The 6,586-nt window shown below is 58.2% G+C and overlaps 1 protein-coding gene across 2 annotated transcripts in view; it reads right to left on the bottom strand.

The window, feature by feature from the left end:
- The window catches only part of gabpb1 (GA binding protein transcription factor subunit beta 1), a 149,304-nt gene that overhangs the window by 117,277 nt on the left and 25,441 nt on the right, over positions 1-6,586 (bottom strand). Inside the window, exon 1 of one of the 2 annotated variants that reach the window (XM_038812948.1) lies at positions 1,108-1,180. The exons of the other annotated variant lie outside the window; for it this stretch is intronic. The gene's annotated coding sequence lies outside the window, so the exon portion shown is untranslated. Of the gene's footprint in view, positions 1-1,107; positions 1,181-6,586 lie in introns of those variants that run through there. 2 annotated transcript variants of the gene reach the window in all.

Below are 6,586 nucleotides of genomic sequence, written 5' to 3'. Positions count from 1 at the left end.
TGTGTGGGGGGTGGGGCCGCTGTGAGGGGGTGGGGGCCGCTGTGTGGGGGGTGGGGGGGCCGCTGTGAGGGGCCGGGGGCCGCTGTGAGGGGCCGGGGGCCGCTGTGAGGGGGGGGGGCCGCTGTGAGGGGGGGGGGCCGCTGTGTGGGGGGTGGGGGCCGCTGTGAGGGGGGGGGGGGCCGCTGTGTGTGGGGGGTGGGGGCCGCTGTGTGGGGGCCGGGGGCCGCTGTGTGGGGGTGGGGGGCCGCTGTGTGGGGGTGGGGGCCGCTGTGTGGGGGTGGGGGCCGCTGTGTGGGGGTGGGGGCCGCTGTGTGGGGGGTGGGGGCCCGCTGTGAGGGGGGGGGGGCCGCTGTGTGGGGGGTGGGGGCCGCTGTGTGGGCAGGGGGCCGCTGTGTGGGGGTGGGGCCGCTGTGTGGGGCCGGGGGCCGCTGTGTGGGGGGGGGGCCGCTGTGAGGGGCCGGGGGCCGCTGTGTGGGGCCGGGGGCCGCTGTGAGGGGCCGGGGGCCGCTGTGTGGGGCCGGGGGCCGCTGTGTGGGGCCGGGGGCCGCTGTGTGGGGGTGGGGGCCGCTGTGTGGGGCCGGGGGCCGCTGTGTGGGGGGGGGGGGCCGCTGTGAGGGGCCGGGGGCCGCTGTGTGGGCCGGGGGCCGCTGTGTGGGGCGGGGGCCGCTGTGAGGGGCCGGGGGCCGCTGTGTGGGGCCGGGGGCCGCTGTGTGGGGGGGGGGCCGCTGTGAGGGGGTGGGGGCCGCTGTGTGGGGGTGGGGGCCGCTGTGTGGGGCCGGGGGCCGCTGTGAGGGGGTGGGGGCCGCTGTGTGGGGCCGGGGGCCGCTGTGAGGGGGTGGGGGCCGCTGTGAGGGGGTGGGGGCCGCTGTGTGCCGCTGCCCGGCCCGGGGACAGGAAGCGGGCGGGCGGCCCGGGCTTTCCGGGGGAAGTCCGCCTCTCCGGCGCTGAGAGAAAATCAACTTCCACATCCGGGAGGCCGCCCGCCCGTGACCTGGAAAAGCTTCAACCGGGAGAGCGCGGTCCCGCTGCCTGGTCCCGGTCCCCGGGCTGGGCCTAGTCCCGGTCCCCGGGCTGGGCCCGCTGCCGGCCCCCCGCTCCCACACCTACCTCGCCGCCCGCCTCCTGCCGCCCGCTCCGGAGCCCCGCGCGCGCAAAGCCGACCGCGGAGGGCGAGGGTGGCCACGTGACCCGGGCCGCGCGCTCAGCCCGCCCGCCGCCATCTTGGTCAAGGAAGCAACAACAACTTGCCTTTCTGCAGCGCCTGGGTTTAGGCAGCAAGCTTGAAAACGGTCACCAAAGACTTGGGTGGGAATATGACCTACCTGGATAGGTTCCCCCCCAGGGCGGTACGGTGGCACAGTGGTTAGCGCTGCTGCCCAGGGTGGTACGGTGGCACAGTGGTTAGCGCTGCTGCCCAGGGCGGTACGGTGCCACAGTGGTTAGCGCTGCTGCCCAGGGTGGCACGGTGCCACAGTGGTTAGCGCTGCTGCCCAGGGTGGCACGGTGGCGCAGTGGTTAGCGCTGCTGCCCAGGGCGGTACGGTGGCACAGTGGTTAGCGCTGCTGCCCAGCGCGGTACGGTGGCACAGTGGTTAGCGCTGCTGCCCAGCGCGGTACGGTGGCACAGTGGTTAGCGCTGCTGCCCAGGGCGGTACGGTGGCACAGTGGTTAGCGCTGCTGCCCAGGGCGGTACAGTGGTTAGCGCTGCTGCCCAGGGCGGTACGGTGGCACAGTGGTTAGCGCTGCTGCCCAGGGCGGTACGGTGGCACAGTGGTTAGCGCTGCTGCCCACGGTGGCGCAGTGGTTAGCGCTGCTGCCCAGGGCAGTATAGTGGTGCAATGGTCAGCCGAGGTTACAGGTTCGATCTCGGCTCTGGGTCACTGCCCATGTGGAGTTTGCACATTCTCCCCGTGTCTGCGTGGGTTTCACCCCCACAAGCCAAAGATGTGCAGGGTAGGTGGATTGGCCACGCTAAATTGCCCCTTAATTGGAAAAAAAAAATGGGGGTACACTAAATTTATAATAAATAAATAGGCTCCTCCAGCTTGCTGCACCATTCATTGCGATTATCGCTGACCTGATTTTGGCCGCAACTCCATTTCACTTGTCTGCCACCTCCACAGGTTCTGGGATAGAAAATTTCAAAGATTCATCATTCTGAGAGAGTACATTTCCCCTCATCTCGTTCTCTTCATTTGCATAATCTTTTATTTTCTGTTATTCCTACCAAAAGTGGGCAAACTCACATTTTCCCCACATCTGTCATTTTTGCCCAGTTTTTTTAAATATAAATTCAGAGTACCCAATTCTTATCCTTTTTTACAATTGAGGGGTAATTTAGCGTGTGGGGTGTGTGTGTGTGTGTGTGTGTCAGGGGGGTGGGTGGGGGCTGTGTGTGTGGGGGGGGGGTGGGGTGTGTGTCTGGGGGGAGTGGGGGGGTGTGTCTTTGGGTTGTGGGGGTGAAACCCACGCAGACACGGGGTGAATGTGCAAACTCCACACGGACAGTGACCCGGGGCCGGGATCAAACCCGGTTCCTCAGCGCCATGAGGCAGTAGCGCTAACCACTGCACCACAGTACCGGCCTTTTGCCAAGTTATTTAACCAATTACATCCCTCTGCACTCAGGGGTGGCACAGTGGTTAGCACTGTGGCTCCACAGCTCCAGGGTCCCAAATTCAATCCCCGCTTGGGTCACTGTCTGTGTTCCTCCCCGTGTCTGCGTGGGTTTCCTCCGGGCGCTCCAGTTTTCTCCTACAAGTCCTGAAAGACGTGCTGTTAGGTAATTTGGACATTCTTAATTCTCCCTCCGTGTACCCAAACAGGCGCCGGAATGTGGTGACTAGAGGATTTTCACAGTCACTTCATTGCAGTGTTAATGTAAGTCTACTTGTGACAATAAAGATTATTATTATTCTATCCAGTTCTCCTCTTGAAGGGGACATTGGTGCTGATGATCTGTTTCTGTGCTTTGATCTGTCGCTGAGTGATGGGAGTGTGGATGTTTGGTCACTTACTCTTGCTCTTGTCCTTCTATGGGAGACCATTGGGGGACATGGCGGCAATGTGGTCAGCACTGCTGTGAGACAGCTCCAGGGACCCGTGTTCGATTCCGGCCTTGGGTGACTGTGGAGTTTGCACGTTCTTCCCGTATCTGCGTGGGTTTCCTCCACCTACTCCTGTTTCCTCCCACAGCCCAAAGATGTGCAGGTTAGGTGGAGTTTTGGAGAAAGGGCGGGCGAGTAGGGTGCTCTTTTGGAGGGTCGATGTAGACTCAATGGGCCAAATGGCTGAGTATAAGGTTTGGTTGCCCCCCCCCCCCCCCCCCCCCCCCCCCCCCGATTTTCTCTTTGTCTTGTATTTGTTATTTTGCCATCTTGAAGGTGTATGAGGCTGGCTCTCTGGATCTGGAGAGAGTTTAAATTGCGCTGTAAGAGTTAGTCGATTTCTCCTTAGCGCTGGAGTTCTTGGGTATTGTTTCTCTTCTGCTGTCATTTTGTTTTGTAGGATATGGGTGAGATGTGGATCTATAATGTTGCCGGTCTCCTGATTGGGAGCAGTCAGGTCATTTATCCGCGGAAGAAACATGTTGGGGATTTTGTCCCTGATTAATTGATGTTATTTGTTCCCAATTATGTAATGACTATTGTTTTGTGCTGTACCTGCTCTACATTGTTACCTATGGCTATCTTTCTGCTTTTGTTTGAGGCAAATGTGTGTATCTCAATAAATAGAAATTTTTAAAAAAAGAATATTGTGGGACTGTATTGATAGAAGGACAGCAGTAGTTTTTTTTCCCCAATTAAGGGGCAATTTAGCGTGGTCAAGGGCAGCACGATGGCACAGTGGGTTAGCCCTGCTGCCTCATGGCGCCGAGGTCCCAGGTTCGATCCCGGCTCTGGGTCACTGTCCGTGTGGAGTTTGCACATTCTCCCCGTGTTTGAGTGGGTTTCGCCCCCCACAACCCAAAGATGTGCAGGGTAGGTTGATTGGCCATGCTGAATTGCCCCTTAATTGGAAAAAATTAATTGGGTAATCTAAATTTATTCTTTAAAAAAAAAAATTTTAGCGTGGTCAATCCACCTACATGGCTCATCTTTTGGGCTGTGGGGGCGAAACTCACGCAAACACGGGGAGAATGTGCAAACTCCACATGGACAGGGACCCGGAGCCGGGATCGAACCTGGGACCTCGGCGCCGTGAGGCAGCAGGGCTAACCACTGCGCCACCGTGCTGCCCACCATCATTCTGAAAGATCATGACTAATCTGTTCGTATTTTCAATTCTATATTTCCATCTACCCCCAATAACCTTAGGGTCTGGTTAGGCAAGGGTCTGGTTAGGCAAGGGAACCAATCAATTGAATGAATATTCAATGACCCCTCCCCACCTTTCTGATCTGAGGCACTGGAGTTATTAAGTTGCAGGGACTTCCTGCGCTGGCAGGTCTCAACCTTCCCCCTCCTACCACCAAGGGGGATACAGGACAGGGTAGTTTCCAGAATGTGGGTGGGAGAAGGGAGGGTTTCTGACATTTATAAAGAACTCATGGGGTCAGAGGAAACACAGATTGAGGAGCTGAAACGCAAATGGGAGGAGGAGTTGGGAGGAGAGATAGAGGATGGTCTCTGGGCGGGTGCGTTGAGTAGACTCAACACGTGCGCAACATGTGCCAGGCTCAGCCTGATACAGTTTAAGGTCGTTCACCAGGCTGGCATGACAGTGGCCCGGATGAGCAGATTCGTTAGGGTGGAAGACAGGTGTGCGGGAGGACCAGCAAACCATGTCCACATGTTCTGGGCATGTCCGAACCTTAGGGGATTTTGGCAGGGGTTTGCAGATGTCAGGTCCACGGTGTTAATAACAAGGGTGGCACCGAGTCCAGAGGTGGCGATTTTCGGGGTGTTGGAAGACCCGGGAATCCAGGAGGAGAAAGAGGCAGACGTTCTGGCCTTTGCTTCCCTGGTAGCCCGGAGATGGATACTATTAGCTTGGAGGGACTCGAAGCCCCCGAAGTCGGAGACCTGGCTATCGGACATGGCTAGCTTTCTCTGTTTGGAGAAAATCAAGTTCTCCTTGAGTGGGTCACCATTAGGGTTCGTCAACTTCTTTGTGAAAAATTAATCGTCAGCAGAAGGGGGGGGGTTAGTTTAGAGTAGGGGGTTAGAAAAGGTGGGACCTGTGAGGGAGGAAGACGGCTTTTGCATTATGTTTATAACTATCAGGGCAGCACGGTGGCGCAGTGGTTAGCATTGCTGCCTCACGGCGCCAAGGGCCCGGGTTCGAATCCCGGCCCTGGGTCACTGTCCGTGTGGAGTTTGCACATTCTCCCCGTGTCTGCGTGGGTCTCACCCCCACAACCCAAAGATGTGCAGGGTAGGTGGATTGGCCGCGTTAAATTGCCCCTTAATTGGAAAAATGAATTGGGTACTCTAAATTTATAAAAATAAAAAAAAAATGTTTATAACTGTATGCACATTTTATAACAACAGAAGAAACAACCATATATATCGCAATAAAATGTTTAAACAAAGTGATAAAGGTTCATTAAAATACAGATATAAATATTTAAACTGCAGATAAAAACTTCCGGTTGCGGCTATGCGGAGCTAAGCCGCACGTTCGGCAGCTCCCGCCAGGAACGAACTTTTGGGCTCTTTTCAGGGCCCCCAGTGGTACTTTTTCAACGTTTCCCGACGTGGGAAGGGGTCAGCAACATTTCCCCGGCAGTATATGGCCTGGACCAGGAGTGGGGCAAGTAAGAAAGTGGTTGCAGTCCAAAGCAGAAGCGAGGGAAGAAGCACAAGATGGCGGCGGGCGGAGACCAGGAGGCAGTGGGCACAGGAGCAGCAGGAGACTCTCCAGCGCTGCTTCAGGGAGCTTAAAGCGGAGCTGCTGGAGCCGATGAGGGCTTCCATCGACAAGCTGCTGGAGACCCAGACGGCCCAGGGGGTTGCAATCCGGGAGATCCGACAGCAGGCCTCTGAAAGAGAGGACGAGACCTTAGGCCTCGCGCACGAGGCGCTCCATAAAAAATGGCACGAGCGGTTCGAGGAGATGGAGAACCGGTCGAGGCGGAAACATCTGCGGATCCTGGGCCTTCCGGAAGGGGCTGGAGGGGTCGGACATGGGGGCCTAAGTGGTCATCCTGCTAAATTCGCTGATGTGAGCTGGGTCTTTCCAGGGGCCCCTGGAGCTGGAGGGGGCCCACAGAATATTGGCAAGAAGACCCAAGCCGAATGAGCAGCCACGGGCGATGCTGGTGCGGTTCCACCAGTTTGCTGACCGGGAGTGTGCGTTCCGGTGGGCCAAGAAGGAGCGGAGCAGCAAGTGGGAGAACGCGGAGGTGCGGATCTACCAGGATTGGAGCCCGGCGGTGGCGAAGAAGAGGGCCGGGTACAATCGGACGAAGGTGGTGCTGCACAGGAAGGGAGTGAAGTTCGGCATGCTGCAGCCGGCGCGTCTGTGGGTCACCTGCAGGGACCGGCACTTTTACTTTGAGCCCCCGGAGGAGGCGTGGGCCTTTGTGCAGGCCGAGAAGTTGGACTCAAACTGAGGGTTGGGTGCGGGGGTTTGCATGTAACTGT

This window comes from Scyliorhinus canicula, chromosome 12 (genome assembly GCF_902713615.1).
Source record: "Scyliorhinus canicula chromosome 12, sScyCan1.1, whole genome shotgun sequence".
NCBI lineage: Eukaryota > Metazoa > Chordata > Chondrichthyes > Carcharhiniformes > Scyliorhinidae > Scyliorhinus > Scyliorhinus canicula.
This window is presented reverse-complemented; position numbering and strand designations above follow the sequence as displayed.